This window comes from Carica papaya, chromosome 6, assembly GCF_054855325.1.
Source record: "Carica papaya isolate Zhongbai chromosome 6, ASM5485532v1, whole genome shotgun sequence".
NCBI lineage: Eukaryota > Viridiplantae > Streptophyta > Magnoliopsida > Brassicales > Caricaceae > Carica > Carica papaya.
In genome coordinates, this window is record NC_142314.1 from 15,018,696 (window position 1) to 15,030,311 (window position 11,616).

Below are 11,616 nucleotides of genomic sequence, written 5' to 3' on the forward strand. Positions count from 1 at the left end.
GAAGAGTATGTGAGCTATTATAGAAAAAAGTTAAAAAATTTTAGAATCAAGTAAAAAAATCTTATGCACTTGCTTTGCAATACTAAATCAGTCATAAACATCACTTATAATCTACTGCAACACAACCAAACCAAACACATTAAGATTGAAAAACTTTTTATTGAAGAAAAAACTTGATGGTGGCCTAATATATATGTTATATATATCCACCAATTCCCAACTAACAGACATGCTAACTAAAGGTACAAATAATTGAGCATTCCAAATTTTATTAGCAAACGGTAAATGCACAACATCTATTTCTCTAGTTTGAGAAAGAGTTTTAAAGAGAAAGTAAATCAGAGTGTTAGAGATAATTTAAATCATGTTACAAGGTATAAACGCAAATTATATCTTTTGTGATTAATTGCCTATTACTTTTTTTTTTTTTCATTTTAAAAAATATATATATATAGAATTATAATATTTAATAAAATATAAATCAGTAAAGAAAAAAAAAAATCGATCTTCCACAACATTTATATTAAAAATGCTTATATACCACAAATTTGACCAAATATTATACCATTTTTAAACATAATTATATCTATTAGAAGTCATTTTTAAAACACTTCTCCACTTAAAATACAAGATTATAAAGGTATAAGAAGATTTCATTACCATGATCACAAGTAAAACACTTTAGACATTCACTATTCATCTAGGAGTAGAAGAAAAAAAATTAAACTACCTACTTTGTTTTAAAAAATAAAAAAATTGCTACGTATATGAGACTGAAATCTTTCAACTAATCTGTGAGAACTTGTCAAGTTTAATTTTGATACAACTCAACATTTGAAAATGTTTGGTGGTTTCTCATTGATCACTACAGCTTCTTCCCTTGCCATATCTTGTGGAGACAAGAAATGCTTTTGAGGCATCTCAACACCTTCCACTGCTCCTTCCAACATCTCCATAACCCGATTCATGGAGGGTCGATCACTAGGCTTCGACTTTATGCACCACAAGGCTATTAATATCATCTTTTTCACTATTTTCTTTTCATCTTTTGTAACTTCTGCAATTGTTATATCCTTCCTTTCACTGTACTGATCATATGCCCATGAAGGAAAATAAATTTGACTCAAGTGATCTATATGTGGATTCAAATTCTTCCTTATACCTACCATTTCAATTAATAACATTCCAAAGCTTTACACATCTACTTTGTAGGATATGCCTCCAATATTCTTTTAAAATAGTTATCGAGCCATGTAACCCATCGTTTCTCTTGCTGTTGTGAGAGAAACAATGCTATTTTCTGCTGTAGACAACTTGGCCAGTCCAAAATTAGACACTTTGAGAGTGAAGTTTGCATCAAGGAGAATGTTGTGAGGCTTGATATCAAAGTGCAGAATTTGCATGTTACAACCCCTATGCAAATTGTAACACCCACCAAAATCTCTTTTTTTTATTATTAATAAATATAATTTTTTTTATTTTTTATTTTTATTATTTAATTTAATTTATTATATTTTATTTTATTTTAATTTAATGAAACAAATTGAGTAAAATTAATGGAGGATTAAATTGAAAATAATTTTGAAAAAAAAGGGTGAAAAATTGAGTTCTGTAGGTATTTTTGAAAGAAAAATCGAAAACAGGGAGTCAAAACGTAATTTTAAAAAAATTTACTACTTCAGACATTCGGTTAGCAACCCCGACCAACCAGCACGCGCCAAGTGGTAGAGGCGCTGACGTGGGAGGCCACGTAGGGGGGCCATGTGGGTGATCCACGTGCGCGTGATAGAACAGCTGAGGTCTGTTCCTGCACGCAGGGACAGTCTGGATGCATTCCCTCCCAAACGCAATCGAACAACCAGATTAAAAGCGATCAGACGGCCTAGAGTGAATCGCGATGAAAGATTGGATCGCGATGAACGACTTAGATTCACTCCCTATTTAATCGCAATCGGACGGTTCAGATCAAACGTCATAGACGGCCCAGATCAAAAGCAGATGGCTATAAATAACTCTCATCTGCACCAAACCCTAACCCTAGCCGTCAGAACCCCTCGCCGGAGAAGATGACCCAGCCGCCGGGGAGCCGACTGCTGCCACCCGTCGCTGCAGTGGAACCCCTTTCAACCTCCAAAAAAAGTAAAAACTTCTCTTTTTGCACGAAATTCAATTTTAAGCTCACCCATGACCAAAATGGAGTGAAATGATCGGCCAATTGGTTGAAAAATATCGACGAAGCCCAGTGGCGCTGCCGTAGGGAATTACACAAACTACCTCCGATGAGGCCCTTTCCGATTCCCATTTCGCGTAATTTTTTCACCATTGTGATCACCATTTTCTTCTCTACAGATTAATTGAAGCGAAACACCCAACCGCAACATGAGCTGGAGGAGCCACCGCACCAGAGAGCCCCGCCACCGGTGAGTTTCGATTTTTCATATTTTTTCGGCCCATCGAGGTCCTTTAGTTTGTGTGATCGCAGGAATCAATGCAAAATTGGTCGAATTCGACTGAAAATGGCCGACCTGAGGCAGACCGCCGCCGGAGCACGGCAAAGCCGCCGTGCCGAATTTTTAAAATTGGTAAAGTGGGCCCTGTGACTGATTTTGGGTTTATTTAAAATATTTGTAGGTACTATAAGCGCGTTTCAGTTCCCAGAGTAAAATTCAAGGAACCTAGGGACCGCTCATAGGAGTAGTAAACTGTTTAGCTTTTCGACGTCAGATCTAGTAAGGACCTCTCACCTTATTTCCTATCATAGAATTGAAGTTTAAATAAATAATAATACAATATTTTACACAAATTAAATATATATGTATAACTAATTACAGATTGCTAATAGAGCCGAACTGGACATTGTTCTCTATTGATTTATTTTACAGTTTAAAAGCATGATAATATCTTATTTATCTATTTTATGATTTAAATCCATGCATTACTGTCTTACCTAACTTTTGTTTGATTTGGGATTTGAGACATGATTGCATTACCGGATGCATGTTTATTTGTTTATGTGATTATGTTTAATTTAGTAATGGAGACTAAAGGAAAACATAAAAGGGGTGCGATCAAATAAACAGATAGAGTGACAGCCTTATTAGATATCCTGAGAGATGGTGGACGGACCGGGTGCATAGGGAACCCTACCGTGAACGTTGTCTCATACCAGACGGGATATGCAGACTTGGTAATTTGACGCTCATACCAGACGGGGTATGAGGACGACCCACTTCACCCTCATACTGGACGGGGTATTGAGGTTTAATGTCTTGGTGCTCATACTGGACGGGGTATGGGGACGGCCCTGTAATTGAGATTGTTAATGGAAAGGGTTCACGTGTAGCGGGGACACCCCTATGAACCCCCATGGATACTAGTAGGTTGGTGAAATGAGAAACGGTTATGATTTGGTTTATTGTTAATGAATATGAATTTATGATATGTTCTATGTTGATGATAATTCATGAAGTTATGATCTGTATGGTATTATTATCTCTATAGGTTGTTTTCATGAATTCCACTATGGTAAGTGAACGGTAAAGGATTTTATGATTGATAAACGAATTTGCTAAATTTAGTGCTTAATTAGTTGTTTTGATTTTATACCAACTTTTACTTCTGTGCTAGTGATATAGTGTGATATCCTTACTGGGGTAGTGTAACTCATCTTTTATTTAACCATTTCAGATCAAAATGATCTGGTTCCAGAGTCCGATCCGTAAGAAGATTGCGAGTAAATGCTAGATACTTTATATTTTTCATTATTTTTCTTATTTCTCGTGTTTCTTTCAGAGAATTCATTTTGTAATATTGTTTAGTTCTTTTAAATTATTGTGTAAGAGATGTAAACCTTAGGCTTTTATTTCGCTTCCGCACTTAAATTATTATATATTTTCTTTTGTATTTTTGGGGCCGTTACACAAATACTCAATCCTGCGAGCTATTCCAAGAGAAATCTTATACATCTGCGTGCAGCTGAGAAGAGTGATGTTTCCTTATGTTGAAAATATGTGCTTCTCTAATGATCCATTAGGCACGAAGTCATAAACAAGGGCCTGATTAGATCCTTGTTAGCATATGACCATATTAGCTGCACCACATTAACATGATGAATCTTGCCAATGTTGACGACTTCATTGATGAATTCTTGGCCGTTAGCTTTGGACTTGCCTAGTAATTTAATTGCTACCGAACGACCACTTCTAAGTTTCCCTTTGTACACAGATCCGTAGCCACCCTTTCCTAATTTGTGTTTAAAGCTTTTAGTCATTTTTTTAATGTCTGAGAAAGAGTATCTGATAGGCACAAGATCATTCTGGCTCTGAAGAAAATCTTCAACCATATTATCCATCGACAAGTGTTTCCTTCTCCACTTATATATGTTAAAAAACAAGCCACACATGGTATTCCACATAAAATTCTTTCTGCAAGCATTGAAATTAGAAGTGCATGAATTATGAAAATTCTTGCCCTGACACGTAACCATTTGCAAAACACAGGTATTTTACTACGAAATATTAATTTAAACATAATGAGTAATTATCAAAATTAGGAAATTAAGTGAATAATTACCACAGCACTGTAAAAACACATAAACTAATTAGATAAGCTAAATAACGTAGAGTAGAATGCAACATTGCATAGTCTCCTTAGTGTTACAATCAATTTATATCTATCTATTTCTTTACAATTATGATTTGATCAACATCTCATTTCTTTTAACAAATAGAAAATCATGTGATGCAGATGCCGGTGGTTGATGGCACATAGATATATCATTTATTTGTAGTATCCCACGAAAATAAGGCAACTTCCTTTTTTTTTTTTTTTTGATTATGTAGAAATCAACTAGTTGGACAAATGCAATATAAAATCATCTCCTTTTCCAAATCTAAATGTGAGTGAAATATCAACTCTAGTGTGATACTTAACTTAACATCCACAATCATCATAGTCATATTTCTTTTGACAAACTAAAACTTTATAACCAGTCCGTATAAAAGAAAAAGAAATTTATGCATCAAGGCTAAATTACTTGAAAAAAAAAAAAAAAAAAAAAAAGAACAATTACCAAGTAAAATATATATCTGCAAGATTCCTGCAAGACAAAAGCAAAAAATATTAATGCAATACATTTATGAACATCTGGGAAAAATATGATAATAAGTTGTTTTTAATTAAGCATTATATAATTTCAAATTGCCTCTAGAATAAAGGTAAATACATATTTCAAATGGATGAAAATTCAACTTCAAATATCTTGGTACAGTTCACTTGAATTAAATTGTTTATCTTCTCCATCCTGCTCGAACTAAGCATACATCTTCAAATGGATTTCACAAAAAGAGTTTATTTCTTCTAAACATTTCTTAAATTACAATCCGACTGCCATGAAAGCTCAAATCCATAAAGGAGATGGTTGCAGATTTGTTGGCAGGAGATGGTGTTGGAGTCATTCAGCTCCAGCGGCGACCATGTCATGAGCATGAGCAGTATACTGCAAGATTTCTCCAACTCCCATGCTTCCATGGTTCCAATTATTACATAAGAAATAACGGCCTTCTGATCCATTTATACAAGGACGCGTGTCTACATAGCGAGGAGACCTCACTGGATGCGTGCACTCTGCAAAAATCAAACTCTGATAGGATTTCTTTGGTAGATAAAAAGACGAATGAAATAAGAAGGTGGTGAGTAAGAGGGATTAGAATTGGTGATGTTATATGGGGTGAAAGACGAGAGAGGAAGGGAAGAGCAATTATTGTTATGATAAGGAGTGGAATTTTTTGTAATCGATGGATTAGACGATGTAGTCAGCTGATTCCATTCGTACAAGTGTTGGATTGTTTTGACATGTTAAAAGGAATTGTTTGGTTGGTGAGATGTTAATATGAAGGGGAAGGTAATTTCTGGGATTTTGGCACAGGAGGAAGGTAGGCAGCCATTGTTGTTTTCCTTGGCATGGCAGATTCCTTTTAATACGATTAGAGGTACAAACAAAGAGAGTCTTTACTGTAATCATGAGATTGGAGAGTAGAGAGAAGAGGGAGAACAGAAAAGAAGAAGACACAAAGAGGGTAGATAAATTTGAATGATATTTATGTTTTAATTAAATATTAAAAATTAAAGCTTTTTAACCATATAAATTAAATTAAACAACTAAACAAAATAAATTTTCTTCCTCTTAATTATTGTGACAAGATATATATAACCCATGAAGGACCAAGGAAAGTTCAAATCCAAACTTACCAAAACAAAAAACATATATACATTTATTTACGTTTAATTGTAACTTTTTTTAGTAAAATTTTATACTTCAAATTTTAAAAATAAAATTAAAATAATTTTATCAAATATCAAATCAGTTTTAATTGGCTTAAAACTTTAACTAAAAACAAATTATTTAGATGAAATTGGCTTAAGAAAAATTTTCAAAGCAAAGCACATAAACAATAAAAGATCACAATTCTTGCTCCTATCACATATCCCTTCAACATGTCCTTCTACTTGTTTTTGTTGTTCCTGCTGCTCCGTGCAGAGCACAGCCGTGGACTTAATCCCCCTACCACTGCCCAGAATGAAGGTGCGGAGCCGACGGTCCGACAGTCCGATTTCCATTTAGGCTGGAAAAGAGACAGCCAGAGCAGCGTGGGTATCCTGGATTTTCTCTCTCTTGCACTGAAAACAACCACACTCTGCTCCACCTTCCATTTTCAGTCAAGCTCTTTGTAACAGGAATCGATTACCAGAATCAAATAATTGAAGTTCGTGATCCTCATGATTGTCTTCCCAAGCAGCTTCAAAATCTCACTCTGTCTGCTTCCCCTTTCAAATTTTGTGATAGTTTCTTCTCTGATTTCACCATATTCAGTTGCTTACCAACATTGACATTTTCTCGGAGCATTTTCAAGACCATAGGTTGTTTAAGTTTGCCAGGATCTAAAGTTTTAACTCTTAGTTCTTCTAGCCATATAGATGAATTTCCTCTAACTTATTGTACCAAGATGTATATTACCTCTCATCTATTCCATACTTTATTTTGGTCAAACCCATCTTGTGGGCGTTGTGAAGCCAAAGGAAATATGTGCAGATTGAAGATTGGTAGCTCAAAACCAGCAGTGCAATGTAGTAGCATCCACCCTCAACACAGAGGTATTTGATTTCTTCCATATTCTTGTATTCCTATCCAAAATCATCAAATAAACTAGTATAGATTCTTACCAAGGGAGTCAAGGAATATTAGGCAGGAGCAAGTTATGAGATCTTGGATTGGTTATGGTTCTGATAATGTGTTATAAATCCTTAACCAAAATAGTATTCCGTGAGGCAGGGCAGCATTGGGCATGAACAAGTTATGAGATAGAATCAACTACAATAAGATGTTAGAAGTAATTATATAATATGTACATAAAATAGTAGAGATACTCATCTTTGGTGGGATTACGTCCATTGGCAAATAATACTTATCATTTATATGTTTGAACAAAACAGAAAAAAGATAATAATATCTTTTACATCTTGCAGGAGGGTGTGTTGAGAATAGAAACAACTGGCAACAGCCGCTCCAACTTGCCCGGCTCAGCGGAAAGCTCCAGTCAGGATGCCAACTCATCACACAGATCGCCGACAACTGGAAGAGCGTAGTGGTTGCAGGTGAGTTGAGTATTCATAAGTGTTAAAGTTTTCTAGCCCCCATCCCTGCCATCCTATTTTTTTTTTTTATGTCAAATTTATTTCTTTTAAGCTACTCCTTTATCTTTTCTTCCTGATTTTCTTGGGAGAATACAAGAGAGGTGATTGGCATTTGGCAATTGGCATCGCATCAATCAAACAAAATTTCCCCTCCTCTGCCTGAGATATGTCGTCGTTTGAAAGTTTCTTTTGTGTTGTTCATAAAATTCTAAGGGTAAAAGCGAAAGAATATTAAGTAACAAGCTTACTGGCTCAGGGTGAGCAAACCTTATTCACACATGTTATACTGAGTAAAGATTACCCAATTTTTTAACTCTCAAACATTAAATAGGAAAAAGTGCTCCTCACTTTCTAATAGGCTTAAATACAAAATTGTTCTTCTATTATTAAAAAAATATTTAAATACATTTTTTTTTTTTAGTTTTTTTCATTTAAATTCATTTTTTGTTTGTTGTTAGAATTATTTAACACTTTTAATTTTATATTCGCATAAAAACCGATATGGTAAGATAGTTTTTTATATGTCGTGTGGTTGTCCATGTAGATAAAAAGTTCTCTTCTCTACCTTCTTCTCTTTATTTTTTCTTCTATTCTGCAACATGCAACTACAGTTTGTTAGCCCGAGCCCACAAAGCATAAGCCCAAGAGATGAATGAGAAGGCTAGACGGGTTGTGGTGACTTGTATAAAGATTTGCGTCCCAAACTGTGTGTATATATATATATATATCTTCTCTAAGGTTTTGTAAGGGAAAGATAATGTGTACATTATAAACACCCAATTGATAGAAGCATCCATAAGAAAAAATCCACTAGAAGTTTAGATTTTCTAGCTAAATAGAAAAGATACGAAAAATCTCATTCTGGAAAAATTCTTCTAAATGATTTTCTAAACAAACCTTAAACATTATATTAAACGAACAAGACTAACACTTCATCATAAATCTTACTTGTATTCAGTAGGCCTAATTTACAAGCCTAAAAGATTCATATGGTAGGACACAAAATAGCATCATCGACTCTCATCCATGGAAACAATCTTTCAGGCCTATGTATAGTAGAGAATGTGAAGATACTTGACTCATTATTTAATCGGCATAGTTTTTTGAAGTTAAGGGGTTTCCAATTCACTAACATAGTTATCATGGTCCACCAAACACATGGTGAATACCATATGCAACATATATTGAAATATGTCCAACACCTACTCCCAGTAATCACACGGTTTCCTATTAGGATTTTCACCTTAATGATAGGAATAATTAGCAATGCAATTCTTCACATTTAGGTAAAATAATAAGCAATTCAATTTTCAATGATGAGGCATCCAACGAGCACGATGCATTCATTAACATATTTTGCCTCAAAATCTAGGGGCTCAAGTGTGGTTATTGAGGGAATGGTTGTCATACTGATGTTTTTGCTGGAGTTAGTGACACTGCGGAGTTCAATATCACCAATTTACCCCCATCATTTGACTCAATAATTTCTTTTTTTACAAGCTTCTCAACTTTCTTGATAGGTCTTGTTCCCAGCCGGTAGAAAGACCAATCAACTCTCCGGTTCGCTAATATACATTCACCACACTCGATATGGACCTACCATCTCAATTAGATTCTCATATTTTTTCGGAAAATTACCTAGTGAATCCTTTAACTAGAGCTTCTAGTGCTAGATTGCACCAATGCAATTACTTGTTTTGACTTTTGGGAATATTCACTGAGTGTTCGGAGCAATTTTAGGCATTTAACAATGGACAAAACTCTAAAAAGAAAAGAAATTTAGGTGTTAGAGATATTGTATTGGCGTGAACATAAACCTGCTTACTAGAATTATTTTTTGGTGGTCGAGAAAGTTTTGGGGGAGAAGAAGGAGTGGAAGGGGGAAGTGAGAGAAAATATAGCTTGAAGGAAAAGACAAAAAGAAAAAGAACGTAATGAAAGAGAGGTGAGAGAAAGCCAAGAATACATCTATCAATCATAACATACCATGTCAACGTGAGACGTCGTTTTTGTTTTATTCATTTTCTTTCATAGTAGTGTTGGTCACTGAAATTGGTTTTTTACTCGACCCGATAACAATGGGTTTCCTCATGATTTTCAAATGTTGTTATTATTATTATTATTATATTTATAAAAATTATATTTTCTGAATAAAGTGAAAATGCATTTAATTTGGTTCAAGCAAAATAAAATAATTTTTTTCCCACTAAACGTTATAAAAATTACGAGCTCATTAGAAAAATCTCACTCCAAAAATTAATTTACAAACAAAAACAATTATATTTTAGAAACATAAATATATTTTTAGAAAATAAAATTATTACTATTAAATTTTAAACTATATATACATTACTCTTCGTCATAAAACCTAAGTTAATATTATACCTCCCTCAAATATATTTGAGACACCAAAACAATATCCATATATGGAACTTCTTTTTTTTAATTTATTTTTCTTTCTATACAAAATTAAATTTAAAAAATGAAACATTCTTTAGATGTTAAATCTCTTTCATATTCTCCTTTTTGTAGTAAAATCTTTTAAAACCTCGAGCGAGCTTGTGATTATAACTAATTATGGCATAGATTACTTTATTTTCATTTATTTTATTTCTCCAATTTATAATTGGTGATTTGTTTTCTCACATTCTCTTTGTTATTTGGTTCTAATACGATTATGTTTGATAAAAAAGATAATGTTAACATAGTGTATAGAGAGTGATCGATATAAAAAAGAGAAATAATTAGTTTTTGACATAAGATTAATTATTATTTTAAAAAATAGGACATATTTCATACAAACTAGACCTAATTAATTATACAAACTTTTAAAATGAGAAACATATGTAAGATATAGCAAAATAATAATTTGATATGACATATCCTTAAGTAGAAACAAAATAACCATTTATAAAGAAAGCTATTAGAAAGCAAATGAAACCATAGAGTCTAAACTTAGACAATCTAGATTAGCAAGAATAGATACTAATGTGAAAATATCTATACTTTATTATGAAAACAAAAAAAAAAAGAGTGAATGTCGGTAATAATACAGAGGACGAAGAGCATATTTTAGAAACAATGGGTATTTGGAGATAATATAACTGAAAGGTGATAAAGAAGACCACTATTTATAAATGAACTTTAATTACAACGACATGCATTCTCTTGCTGAGAAATGAGCGTTACCACACAAATAAATATGATAAATATCGAGCAGCATTATGCTAAAATTTATAAATCAACGATGCATCCCTTGTATGGAGTCACAATCTATAACCTCACAAAATCTTTCAAAATTAAATCACAATAATACATCTAGATCTACTTTACAACAAAGATCCAGAACGACTAAAAGATTCCTCATAGTCTTCTTTTAATCTTGAACTCACTCCTGACCTGAACTAATCTGCACTAGAGGGGTGGGAATTTGGGATAAGCTTCACAAACTCAGTAAGAATATAGTAGTGTTCAAAATAGAGATATGCAAGAGCAAATTCATATTGGTTTAATAAAACAAATGCAAATTTTATTGAATAAATCCAAAACTGAACAACAATCATAACCATCATCCCTTTTCTTTTTACTGAAAATATTATTATTTCTTTCTCTTACTAGCAATCTTCCAGACACAATACTCTAAGATATAATCATAATCATGATCCCTTACCATTTCCATTTCTATCATATATTGTCATTCCCATCACCGGTATCACTGGGCCCATAAAGATCCCCGCTAGACGCGAATGTATAAAATATTTCTTTTACAATTCACCGCCTGTCCCCATACCTCGTCCAGTAATAGGCGCCACAATTATAAACCGTCTCAATACCTCGTCTGGTATGAGTGTAATTAAACTAATTTCCAACTCTATTCGGTATGGAACTTCCCACCCGTGTACGACTAAGGACACATCCACGGTA

General features: G+C 33.6%; 1 pseudogene; it reads right to left on the minus strand.

Annotated features, from left to right (window-relative positions):
* Positions 1–827: 827 nt before the first annotated feature.
* Positions 828–4,379, minus strand: LOC110813882 (rust resistance kinase Lr10 pseudogene; annotated as a pseudogene).
* Between the last annotated feature and the right edge of the window lie 7,237 nt (positions 4,380–11,616).